Source organism: Lactuca virosa, chromosome 5 (assembly GCF_052849685.1).
Source record: "Lactuca virosa cultivar CGN04683 chromosome 5, Lactuca_virosa_CGN04683_v6, whole genome shotgun sequence".
Classification (NCBI taxonomy): domain Eukaryota; kingdom Viridiplantae; phylum Streptophyta; class Magnoliopsida; order Asterales; family Asteraceae; genus Lactuca; species Lactuca virosa.
Window position 1 is genome coordinate 303,639,641 of NC_136430.1, and position 13,547 is coordinate 303,653,187.

A 13,547-nucleotide genomic window follows, 5' to 3' on the forward strand; every position below is an offset into this window, starting at 1 on the left:
TTTTCACTTCGGGTGGTAGAAAAGGCCCTTGCAGTTGTGCTTCGGAATGGTTCTACTTATGTGTAGGTCAGACAAGTTATGGGGCTTCAGAATTATAGCAGTAACGTTTTGGTTCGACAGTTAAAGGAGCAGTGATTGTTCAGCACTAGAAGGTTTTGTTCGGAACATTGGTTCCCTGGAGGGTGGTAAGGAGTGATTTCGAGGACGAAATCTAATTTAAGGGGGGAGAGTTGTAACGCCCTATTCCGAATCGTGTCCTAAATTGAGATTGTGACCCGAAGATCAGTTATCATAAGGCTTATGGCCTTTGGAAAAGAGGGATTTAGACCTATTTGGGTGCAGGTAATGTAATATGGATGATACGGGAATTCGGTTTGTGTTTTGGAGCAAAGGGGTATATCGGTAAAGTGTCAGTTCAGGCTTTTTGTGAATTTTGGATTTTAGTTCGGGAAGTTTTAAGGCAATGATGAGTTGATATAAGTGTAGAGCTTCTTGTTACCTTTCTAGGGATATAAGGATCATTGAAATCGGACTCGGAACGAAGAAGTTATGGCCTCCGAAAGTTGGTGGTTTAAAAGGCTAAGCCTTGTACGCAGGGCGTACTAGGCTAAAAGGATTGCGGACCTTCATGGAGTACGCTGGGCATATTGAGAGTACGCAGGGCGCACTCCATCCAGATGAAAACCCTAATTTTTAGGGTTTGCACCCTACTTAAGCTTCATTATATCATCTTTTGGGCATTTTAGACCAGCCTCCATCTCCCATTACCCTGAAATTAAAACCCTAGAGTGATTTAGTGAGTTTTGAGCTTGAAAGAGTGTTTTTTGGTGGATTGTGGAGAAGAAGAAAAGGAAGAGCACTTTAAGGGATAGCTTGAGCTTGTAGATCCAGAATCTTCTTCTCATTTGGAAGGATTTTGAGGTAAAAAGCTCTCATTTTGATGGTATTTGGTGTTAGATCTAGTTTATGGTGTACTCTGTCCAGTTTTTGAACTTTTGAGTTAAATGTGAGCTTTTGTTCTACTCCAGAAGCTATAGATTCTAGATCTTGGCTCCATTTAGTCTACATGTTCATAAAAATGTCAACTTTATGGAAAATATTGGTCCATGCAAGCATTAAGACCTTTATTAAGCTCTTTTTGAGCTTTTGAGTCCCTTTAAGCCATGCATGAGTGTAAAGTTGCCAACTTTACGTGATAAGTAGCCTTAGAGAACCATATCTGCGAGTTTGGCACTTTGTCTTAGCCGATTAAGTGCTTATTGGAGTGAAAAGGTGGTCTGTGGAGTAGGCTGGGCGTACCCAGCTGGTACGCTGCGCGTACTGACCCCGAATGGAGTACGCTTAGCGTACGAGCTGAGTATGGCCCGCGTACTTAGCAGATGGAAGTTTGGGCTTGGTGTTCTTGGTTTGGGCCATTGGTTGGGTTTTATTAGTTTGGGCCTTGTTGGGCCATTAGACTTCTATTTTGGATTTCTGGTTTGTATTTTAGGCTCCTTTGGATCTAGGCCCATGATGGGTTTTGGGCCCAGTTGGGAATATTGGGCTATATTTGGTCTTTGGAATATCATGTAGGATTTGGGCCTTAGAAGTATTTGAGTCGGGCCTTGGCTTTGGGCCAAGTGAGATAAAGGGTAGAATGGTCTTTTAATCTGGTTTTGGGCTAAGTAGCTTAGAATCTTGGTTATGGGTCGGTACCCAACTAATAATTGGATGTCATTTGATGTTGATACCCCGGGGATTTTCTGAACCAGCAGTCAGAGATTTATTCGAGTGTTTCAGCAGCTAGAGGTGAGTCTCCTCACAGTTCTCGTTGGTCGAAGGCACCAATGTCGGCCCACTAGGTTCTAATATGTTAGATGTCTTTGTGACTCTTGCATGGTATGTTGGGCTAGGCCCATTGTATGACGGGCTAGGCCCATTTGTATGTTGTGCTAGGCCCGTGAATCAGGAAGGGCTAGGCCTAATGTATGTTAGATAGGTGATAACTGTCTTTGTGACTTTTGCATTTGTATGATTGGGATGGGCCCATTGATTTGGCAGGGGTAGGCCCATTATGGTGGGTTGGGCCCAATGGGCGGACTGGGCCCAATGTGAGGGCTAGGCCCAATGGTATGTATAGTATGTGGTATTTTGGGGAACTCACTAAGCTTTGTGCTTACGGTTTTTATGGTTATGGTTTCAGGTACTTCTGGTTCGAAAGAGAAGGGCTCGGCTTAATCGCAGCGCATCCACCTATGTTTCCGCATTATGATGATTTTGGGATTGTACTCTGATAATTTTTTTCCTATAAATTACTTTTGAATATTTAGAAAAAGGGATAATGTCACACCCCCGAACCAGACGGCGGAAAACATCCGGGGGCTTGTGCGTGACTTCATCTTGTAATATCATCACAATGTATATAATTGAAATAAGACAACACCATCATCATACATATCAAAATACAACCAAAATTGTTTACATCAAGTATAGTATCATGAATTACATGCCAAAATATTCAATGTATGATGATAACAAAATATGACAAATTCCACATGTTCTTGTAGACCTTTCCGCTTAACTATTACCTGAGAATACAAGTTATTTTGAAAATGTCAACATATATAATGTTGGTGAGTTCATAAGCATGTTTGAATGAAAAATTTTGTATGGTTCGTAAAACGCCAGAAAATCCGATATTTTCTGAAAAATGGTTTAAAAGTGTTGTGTCGAAATCAAGTACTAATGCATGTGTGTTTTCTGTATTTGGAATGTGTATAAAAATGTAATCCGGAAAAATTCTGTAATTTTTCTGTTGTAAGTAGAAGGTATTGTTTAACTGTATGTTTCCCCAGAAAATCCTATATTTTCTGTTTATAAAAGTGTCGTGGTCTCAAAACCCTAAGACCGAATATCAGTGAATGTATGTTTTTGTATCAACGAGATTGTATATGTATTCCGTAAAAATATGATGGAGAGAATCTCTATGTGATCCGTTTTAACCATACTTGATTATGACGAATTCGCCTGTCGTGGCACTTTCAGGCGTCGGCTTGTTTAAGGTAAGGTTTGTCACCCTAGACTGGCCTAGTCTAACTGTAGCGAACAACTCAGGTGTGGGGAGTCACCCCGTATAGATCTATACACAAACTCTCACTCTCCCTCTAGGAGACTCTGGTTATAACTACAGGCTACGATTGTACACTCGAGAGGTGTCAACCGACATGTCTCACTAGCATCCTTAACTGTGTTTACGTGAATATTGTATTATGTTATATCTAATGTTTCCATGTACGTTTTTATGTTTGAAAAGTCTAACGAGTATGTACGTGAATGTACGAGGCCCAACCGACATGTAGACGGACCACTAGGGCCCAATAAACATGTAATGTATAGACCAGGCCCAATAAGCATGTGAATGGACCACTAAGGCCCAACAAACATGTAATGTATAATTCAGGCCCAATAAGCATGTAAATGGACCACTAAGGCCCAATAAACATGTAATGTATAATCCAGGCCCAATAAGCATGTAAATGGACCACTAAGGCCCAATAAACATGTAATGTATAATCCAGGCCCAATAAGCATGTAAATGAGGCACTAAGGCCCAATAACATGGATTGTAAGTTTTAGACCCAATAAACATGAAATCGATGAATTTAGTTCGTTTGTTATTACATTGTTTGTTTAAGCTTGATTGTTTTCTAGAATGGCATAAAAAGTCTACTTTGTGTAATGATAACAGTTTTGGCCCATTAAGCCGAAAATTTATATTTTTGGCATATTTTTGATGAAATTGACACTTTAGGTCCTTCAAGACCAAAAATTTACCTTTATGGGCTCATTTAAAATAAAATGACATTTCAAGCCCACTTTGGTTAAAAATAACATTTTTGGCCCATTTTTGATAATCATGACATTTTCGACCCAATTTTTGTGAAAATAACATTTTAGGCCAAAATTCAAATAAAGTGACATTTTCAGCCCATAAAACCGTAAATTTACATTTTTGGCTCAAATTTGTGTTAAATGACAATTTAACCCATAAAAATCATAAATTTACAAATTAAGCCCAATGTAACCGTGAAGGCCCATATTAAGGCCCATTATGCGAAAAATTTACTCTTTTGGCCCTTTTTAAACCATAATGTCATAAAAACCCATTTTTATACAAAAATGACTCTTTGGTCCTTGAAAAACTGTAAATATCATAAAAGCTTCATCTTTTTGTTTTCTTGTAAAAAATGGTCCTTTTACAAGATTTTGTTTAGTCTTTCAACATCTTTAACATGTATAATACTTTCATCTTCAAGGTTAGTTATATAAGGTTGTTTAGTTCACAAATATCATCAAGTTTTTGTTAGAGATCTCGAGATTTATGGAGCTTCATCACAAAATCACAACACATAACATAGAAAACACACATAAACATGCACAAATACATAGATCTAGCACATAAGAAACTTGTATCCTCCCCCAAAACATAGTTAAACCGAAAAACAAGGGGTATGAACTCATATTGGGTTGTTGTTCTTGGTTTGATGAAGAGCTCGAAGAAGATTTTCAGCCCTAGGAGTTTCCTTGAGGAGGTTTTCGAAATCTATGAAGTTCAAGAGTATAGATCATGAAATGGTGTGAGTTAGGAAGAGATTTTTGATAAAATCTTGAAGTTAAACCATAGGTTTAGGCAAGGACTTACCAAGAGTGATTAACTTGATGAAAAACCTCTTGTAAACACACACCAAAGTCACGAAAATGACAAGGGAAGTGAGGGAATTTTCCTTGAGCTTGAGAGTAAATTATGAGAGAGTTTGAAAGTGGAAATGTGTGTGTTTTTGGGTGCTCTCGGCCGAGAGTAATGGGAGAAGAGAGATAGAGGAAGATTGGTTAATACATGGAAGATTAAGATGTAGAGGTTTAGATACATGGGATGCAATTTGCTTGGAAGTCCATTAGTTAAAGGTGAGGTGTCACTTAATTAGTTTATTTACAAATTTTCCTTTTTTTTTTGAACCGTGAATGGGGTGAGGGAAGGAAAGAATTTGATGTTGGGCTTGAATTTAATATATCCGAAAATAGAAGGTCCACTAAAGGAAGTTTTCGGCCCATTGGGCCCACCTATGTGTTTACGGCCCAATAAGATAAAAAGGAATGGAGTTTACGGCCCATTAGGGCTAATGAATCATTTATGGCCCAACATGGCCCATTAGGGATAAAATGAACTAGTCTAGGCCCACATGACCCAAAATGTTTTAGTTTCATGAATGTGGGTTCAATTAGAGCCCAATTAGGGGTCCTTGGCCCAAAATAGTCAAATTGAAAGTTTATTGGTCCATTAGGCCCAATAAGAGGATCCTAGTCCATATTAACTTGAACCGGGATTTCTAGGGTTTTCAACCCATAGTTGACTATATGAAATGTATTGTATTAGGTTAATGGCTTCTTGAGTGAGGTTCAATTCAAATGGATGATTTTGATTAAGCATAGAGTATGATTTTTACTTAGTGTACATGCCTTACAATAGATGATGTTTACATGAGAATAGAATTTCCTAGCTAAAATTCTAGTTGTGACAGATAATGAATGTTTGACTTAAATATAATTAATATTTTGGTTGAATTAAAAATGGAATTTTTACCTCGTAATTTTTGGGACGTTACATCAAGCTACTCCTTCAAGTGGTCCTCTTCTTCTTCTCATTCACAAACCACCAACAAACACTATTTCAAGCTCAAAACTCACCAAATCACTCTAGAGTTTCGATTTCAGGGTAAAGGGATATGGAGGTTGGTCTAAAATGTCCAAGAGATGAGTTTAAGTCGTTTAAATTGGGCACAAACCCTAAAAATTAGGGTTTGTCCCAGCCTTGCGTACACCATGCGTACTTCACGTACGCCTCGCATACGCGGGTGGAATCTGTGACCAACAATGGGCTAGTACGCTAAAGGTACTCATAGAGTACGCCCAGCGTACTCATAGAGTACGCCCCGGGTACTAGCAAGGGACCAAATTGATAACAAATTTGCATTAAGGGCTAAAAGAAACTTACCAAAACTTGAATGTTACACCTGTTCTTTTTCGCTAAAAATAATAATTTTGGACTAAATAATAATCTGACATGAAGCTTTGGGATTTTTTTTTTTGGACATTTCTCTTCCCTTTCTATGTAAAACCAAAATCGATCATAAAGGAGTTTTGAAGATTTGTACCAATGTCGGTGGATGATAATTTATCAATTATGATGTTTCACTGAGTTATTAAGAATATTATATGTACATTCTCTTCCATATGTTACATTATATATTAGTTTTACTATCAATTTGATTTGAACTATGTGAAGGGGTTTGCTAAACGTATTAGTATATTTACCAAGTGTTGTAGAACTAAAAATAACTTTTGAGTGTAGTTATTGTTGAGTTTTGGCTAAAGAATGATTAGTGTTATCTCATCCCATATTGCTAAAATAATGAAAGTTTGGGAGGAGTCCAAGCTTATAAAGGAAGACCAATGTGTTTCAATGCACCCCAACCAAAATACACTTGATGTGTTTAATTCTTTCTTTCTTCTCTTATGATTGTAACAATTTATCATATAGTGGCTCTTTCTCTCTGGAGGCGTGTGATTTTTTTTCTGGTTTTGGAGTTTCCACATATATTCTTATGTCTAATTATTTTTATTTTTATTGTTACTGTAAGGATTGTTGGGGATCCTTGAGGACAATTTCAAACAAGTAGTATCAGAGCTCCGAGATTTAGAGGAGGTCTCGGTTTTAAAGGTTCGTCTTATGTTATGTGGTTGTAGATTTGTCTGATCTTCCAAAAATCAGTAATGAATCTTTATTGGTTGTATTATTGGAAGGTGTATCGGTACTTTGAGGGTCCGTCTTATGCTTTTGTGGTTGCAGCTTAGTCTAATCATCCACATCATAAACGATGATTCAGTTAACAATTTTGTGTACTATAGAATTATATACATGATGGGAGTATATAACTAAGGGTGACAATGGGTTAGATTGGTCATAAACGAGTTGACACTTTAATTTTTCACATAAAAAAAATAATAATAATTCATCAAATAACACAAATCAAGTGTTTACAGTCATAAAACATTATAAATGTTTAATTTCTAAATTCTACGTAACTCGAATATCATTTTTACCAACTCGAATTCCAATAACAATTACTAACCCATAGTTTTTGATAAATAAAAAATAATCAAAATATAGTGATCAACTAAATAATAACACTAAAAAAATATATATTTAAAATTTTTAAACCGGTTGGCGAGTTGTAAACGAGTTATAAATTTCAATCCTAACCTAGCCCATTTAATTAAATGGATTCAAAATCTAAGCCCAACTTGTTGTTTATTAGGCTGGGTTCGATTTGGATTGACGGGTTCGGGTTGAGATTGTCACCCCTATATATAACATCTAGGGAAAGTTCTGGCAAGGAAAGACTTGGTACTTAAGCGTGACCGTTGTGACCCACATCCCTTTCATGAGAATCCTTTGTTGGCGTAATACTTATAGGCATGTCCACTGTGACCCACCTCTCTTTCTTGGGACTTCTTTGTTGACGTAATACTTGTAGGTTTGGTACACATTTTTCTAGTATATTGGGGATACATAAACAATATCAAAATGCAGTCCCAAATGTAGAGAAATATGATGGAAGAATCAACTTTGGTTTGTGGCAAGTTCAAGTCAAGGATGTGTAGATTTAGTGTGAGTTACACAAGGCTAATGTGTACCAACATCTCGTTTGTCGATAGCAAAAAAATGTACTTGCAAATGTGTATGAGAAAAGATATTTGTGAGAAACTTCATCAATTATATCAAGGTAAAAACATCTTAAATCGATTGTATTTCAATGAAAAATTTCACTCTTTGTATGAATAGACATACAAAAAATTTTAGATCATCTAAATGTTCTTGTTAACGTCCAGAACTAGAGGCAATTAGTGTGAAAGTTGAATATAAGGATAAATGATTGAGACTCATATCTTTGTGATAATCCTATGAGTATATGAAGTGTATTATAATATATGGAAAGAAACTCTAAAGTATGTATGAAGAAGACTAAGTAGAAAGCATGCGACTAACCAGAAGCCATGTTAGAAGATTGTTGGAGATCTCTAATATTCAATGCATGTGCTAAAAACATATGATTGATATTATATAACTTATTTTCATTGAAGCTTGTAAGGTCGGCTGCATTTTCCATTTGAAATTACAAAACAACCTCTAACCCTGGGTGGTACAATGATTATAGTTGGGAACATACTCTTATAGAAAATCAATAACAATAAAATATTTTAGTCTATGAATGAAATGCATCTCCTAATTTTAATTATTCTTAAATATGTTTGAATTTAAATTTTGGTGAATATTTTACGATTTTAATTTTGTTTTGCTTATTTCACTAACTATGAGACATGACCTTGAAAATGTACCAATGAGTATGATTACCACTAACACTTAGAGCAAAAATCATCTATATCACAACGAAAACACCAATGTAATACTACCATTACAACCATGGGCACAACATATTAAGGACAAAAAATGGTTGTGGCCCTCCTATTTTTAGAAGAATAGCAGTTTTAGTTTCGGCCCCCAAATTAATTGCTCAACTCTGTACCTAATTACAACAAACTATATACCTAATTACAACAATAACCTTAAAGATAAGGCAAATTCGTTGACCATTCCATGGTCTAAGACGCGGGTTGCATGTTTTTTTTTTGGGCGATACTGGTGGTACCGTCAGGTTGCCATACCTTCAATGCAAGCAGATCAAAACGTAGAATAATTAGCTTAGCGGCTTTTAAAACTAGCGAGGTAGCATGAAATTTTATCGCTTTGCACCTTTCAATGCCATTTAATTTTCAAAGAAAAAAATTGCGCATGCATGCAACACTTGACTTTTCATTTTATTTTATTTATTTTGTTCTTTTTTCTACATAAGTTTTTTATACATAAATGTTATTTCTAAACATATTTATTTTAAAAAATATATATTATGTTTTATTTTATTTTATATTCTTTAATTTAAATAAATAAAAATCAATGATAACCCGTTGTAAAAGATAGAATTCCAATGTGACGTAGGTTAGAAAAAAATTGATGAACAAATGATATGCCTAGGTTAAACAAGAATAACAAAATTCATATCTCAGTATGTAATACCAAAAATTATTAAGGAACCGCAAAATTATAAATTTCCATTTCAAGCCAAAATAAGCACACACTGGATAACTTTTATTCTTTTATTTTGTTAAGAGAATACGGTATCAGCTATCAACGGCATGGAGGTGCTTCTGTGACATCTCCATAACTCAATCATATTATGAAAACCATTTCCCTCTTCTCTCTCTCTCTTTCCCTTTCTATAAGATCATGAAAACATTTCACCCTTTCTCTTTCTTTCTCTCTTTCTCTTTCTTTCTTTCTATAAGATCATGGAAAAGTCTGGATTTTTGTAACTTTTCTCAAAAGATAACCCAAACACTTCTTTATTTAAAAATTAAGACTTTCAAGATCATGAACTATAAAATTAAATGCAATTAAAAATGATCGATCATTGATCAAAGACCGATTTGAAAAAATTAAGCCAATGGAATTCGGTTTATGGGTGGTGATATAGCAGGATGGTCGGCAAGGTAAGAAATGAATCCAACCATTACGACGAACGAGACCTTATCACATTGTGTCATCATTATCCCATTTTTTCAAAAAAAAATATCTAATTTATAAAACCATATAAAATATGCTAAATGCCAATTAGCAATAAAACTCAAATTTGAAAAAAACACAAACTAAAATAACTGAGAGTTCATCAGATAGGAGCGAAAGACTAAAAAGATGTATAATCACAGAAGAACATCATTTGAACTATGCAAATGATCATCATTTGAAGCTCTCAATTAATACTTAGATAAATCGAAAATTAAAACCAATGATGTAGATACTTGGCCTCATAGAGAAGATTAGAGTTGACAACATAGTAAGATTCAGACATATGCTTGTCTATTATTAGAATTTAATCATCGGCCAAAAAGATGTAATGAAAAATACACTAAATCATCAAAAAGGATATCAATCAACAAATCGAGGAAAAAACCTCTACAACTACAACGAAAGTCGAAAGGTACCTTCTCCCAACAGATTAAAATGCAAAAAGAACGATGACTGATTCACTTGATAGCCCAAAAAACATCAAATGTTTAAGAAGAACAGAGATCAGAACAACAATTTATCAATGTGATGACGAGTAGCGAAAGATGTATAAACCAAAAAAATAGTTGCGACTGCAGTTGATAGATTTGTGCGTTGTAATTTATAGAGGCGCGATGAGTAGCTAGGGTTTTATCCAGTGAGTATTGGTGAAGGTTTGGGCCACCGATTTGTAATTTGAGGGTTTGTGGGTTTGTATAATTGTTTGTTTATTGAATTTTATTTGTTTTTTTATTATTATTAAAATAAGTTCGATATTTTTAAATATAACAAATTACACGTGTCACAACTAGCAATTTAGGGTTGAGATTGTGATTTATGTACAAAACAATTTCCTCTATGTAACCTTGCAACATCAAATTAGTGAAATTCAAACTACAATGTTATTTGAATACGTATGAATGTACATTTAGAATCAAGCTTAAATAGGCTCATGCAAGCCTAAAACTTGGTCCAATAGCCAAGCCCAATCAAATTTGGGCCTAGACCTAATAATTCTCGGCCCAAACACCCTAGGCTGAAAACCCTTTTCTTTGCGCCTTTTTGGACCGAAAACCCTTATATTGGGCTAAATTAAGCCCAAAAGCCCCCACACTCACCAAAAACCGCAAACCCTTAAGGAGAAAGAAAAAAAAAAGGTTTTGGGCAAGTAAAACAAAAAAAAGAAATTTTGGGCAAGTAAAATCGGTTTTGGCCCAAACACCCTAAAACCGAAAACCCTTCCACTTCATTAATAAAATCGGTTTTGGGCAAGTAAAACAAAAAAAAAAGGAAAAAGAAATTTTAATTTGTGGTGACACCTCATAATTACCCCACAAATCTCAAGGTAATTATCAATCATATATCCATGCAAGTGCTAATAACAATCATGTATCAAGGAAGATTCCCATCTCCCCCTCTTATTACTTGCGGTCGATCCCTCACCCACACACCAAACATTTTCTCTCAACTCACTCACAAGTTTCTTTTATTTCTCTATCAAATTTTCGTGTGTGTGTGCCATCACCAAGGGTTTTCGCTTCAAGTAACTCACTAGTTAAGTTCCTTGTAAAACTCTAGTGTTTTTACATATTTAAGTGAAGAACTCCATGCTTACAGACATTTCGTGTGTAGCTTCTTAGGACATCATCCATTTTCAAGTGGCCTTCAAGCTACACAAAGCTAGGCTCAACAACTTCTTTCTTCTTCTTCCTATCACACGAAATTAAGGTGAGCTTCATACCCCACTATTTTCGTGTTTTTCATACTTTTTTTGGGGTGGGGGGGGGGGATACAAGTTAAATCTCGTTTACCCTTTGGATAATTGCATGCATCATAGTTATGGGTTGAAAATGGAACAAGTTCTTGAATAAAAAGGTTCTTAACATGTGTTAAAGTCATGAAGTAAATGTTGATAACATCTTTGTGATATAAAATTTTTGTGGTCATGGATGTACACTAAAAAATGACGAAAATATGAGTGTTATGCTCAAACATGTTTAACTTTTGGAGATATGCATTTTCAACTATTATACTTTACACAAATATTTGAATATAGTAAATCTCAAGGTTATTGTAGGTGTTTTTGTAAAAATCGTGAATCATTAGAGTCAAAACAAAATAGAATATTTTGTGTTACAAAACTTTCAAACCGGTTATGGTGTGTTAAACAAACTACAAAACTTGATTATTTTGCTAAAAGTATTTTTTTATTAGTAAAATAGTCGTAACTATGTTGTCACTATTTTGATGGCTTAAAAACTAAGATATTATGCTATTTTCACAACATATGTTACAATTAGACATATTCACCAATGATTATTTATAAAAAGTACTATAAATAATTTAACCAAAATAGTATACAAAACAGAATTCATGACAGAAAAATTCGTGTGTCATAATCTACCTATCATAAAGCTTTTAAAGCATGAGTAATAAACTGTATGTCATAAAAACTGTAAAACGCGTGTCATAAAACTTCAGTCATACATTCACACTAGTAATGTCATTTTCATTATTCAATAATGGGAGTCAAAGTTCGCGTAAATCCGTTAAGGCTCTAGTGAGACATTGTCTTCACTGTACCCACCTAGTGTACATTCTAAGTCCTGCATTATAACAAGGGTCTCCTGGAGGAAGAGCGAGATAGTTGTGTATAGATCTATATGGGGATTGACACTCCACACCTAAGTTGTTCGCTACAGCTAGACGGGGCCAGTCTAGGGTGACAAATATCTTACCTGTTTTGACGCTTGAATAACGACATACAGGCATAACAGTCACATCTTACCTATCTTGATTTACGGGAAACTTATACTTCACCTGTTTTTATAAAATAAAACTGCATTTTCCTCTCGGTACACTATTGTTTCCACTACTGGTTTAGGGTTTAAGACCACAGTTTTTCATACAACAGAAAATAGTGGATTTTCTGGGAACATACGCTTACATTTACCACAAAAGAAAACAAAGGACATACATGCATATATTCACAGTTTTGGAACGAGACTTACAAACCTTTTTCATAGAAATATCGTATTTTCTGGAGTCATACACCTTATTACAAACAAAGATGTTACAAAACCTTTTCATACAAAAGTGCTTATGAACTCACCAACATTCAATGTTGACGATTTTCAATATGACTTGTATTCTCAGGGAACCAGTAAGCAGGTACCTACGAACCGGATTTGCTGCATTTTGGAATTTCATACTTTATGCCACTTTTGTGTAATTGATGAACAAAAACAATATGTAAACAATGTATGTTGGTATCTTTTAATGTTTGTTGATGGTTACTATGTTTCATTCATATTCAATTGTTATGATACTATACAATGACGTCATCCGCCCTCGGACGTTTCCGTCGTCCTGGTTCGAGGGTGTGACAGATGGGTATCAGAGCATTATTTATAGTGAACTAGTATATCTAACCATACAAGATATACAACTATAAATATAATGAGACTAAAACACTCTGACTAAAAGTACACTTTAAAAAAAATATATAAGTATTTTATAAAGTGTACAAACATACATGCATATTAGAGAATAATATATAATAAGAAGTATTTAGAAGAGTTAAATATCGCGATTAAACTTAGACAATTATGTAATCATATCTAGGGTAAATATAACCTGATCAACTATATTTATTTGGAGATATGACCAACATGTGTTTAGGAGTGGTCGAGGTGTACAACTAATCTAAAACTTACCAACCTTATACCAAAAAGCACTAGGAAACCAAACATAAAGAATTAAAACACTATAGGAGTATTTTAGCACATTATGAGTCTTTCATGTACTTCTTATACTTATATTCTCGTATAGATTGATGGAAGGATTT

The 13,547-nt window shown here is 34.9% G+C and overlaps 1 long non-coding RNA gene and 2 other non-coding genes across 3 annotated transcripts; all 3 read right to left on the reverse strand.

Annotated features, from left to right (window-relative positions):
* Positions 1 to 8,433: 8,433 nt before the first annotated feature.
* On the reverse strand, positions 8,434 to 10,373 carry LOC145111904 (uncharacterized). The gene is made up of 2 exons (XR_013710374.1): positions 10,138 to 10,373; positions 8,434 to 8,763 (listed from the first exon to the last, which is right to left on the reverse strand). It is a non-coding gene; the product is annotated as an uncharacterized LOC145111904 (long non-coding RNA).
* On the reverse strand, positions 9,603 to 9,707 carry LOC145118159 (small nucleolar RNA Z43). Its single transcript, XR_013713136.1, has one exon. It is a non-coding gene; the product is annotated as a small nucleolar RNA Z43 (small nucleolar RNA).
* LOC145118156 (small nucleolar RNA snR60/Z15/Z230/Z193/J17) lies at positions 9,814 to 9,905 on the reverse strand. Its single transcript, XR_013713133.1, has one exon. It is a non-coding gene; the product is annotated as a small nucleolar RNA snR60/Z15/Z230/Z193/J17 (small nucleolar RNA).
* Positions 10,374 to 13,547: the final 3,174 nt, after the last annotated feature.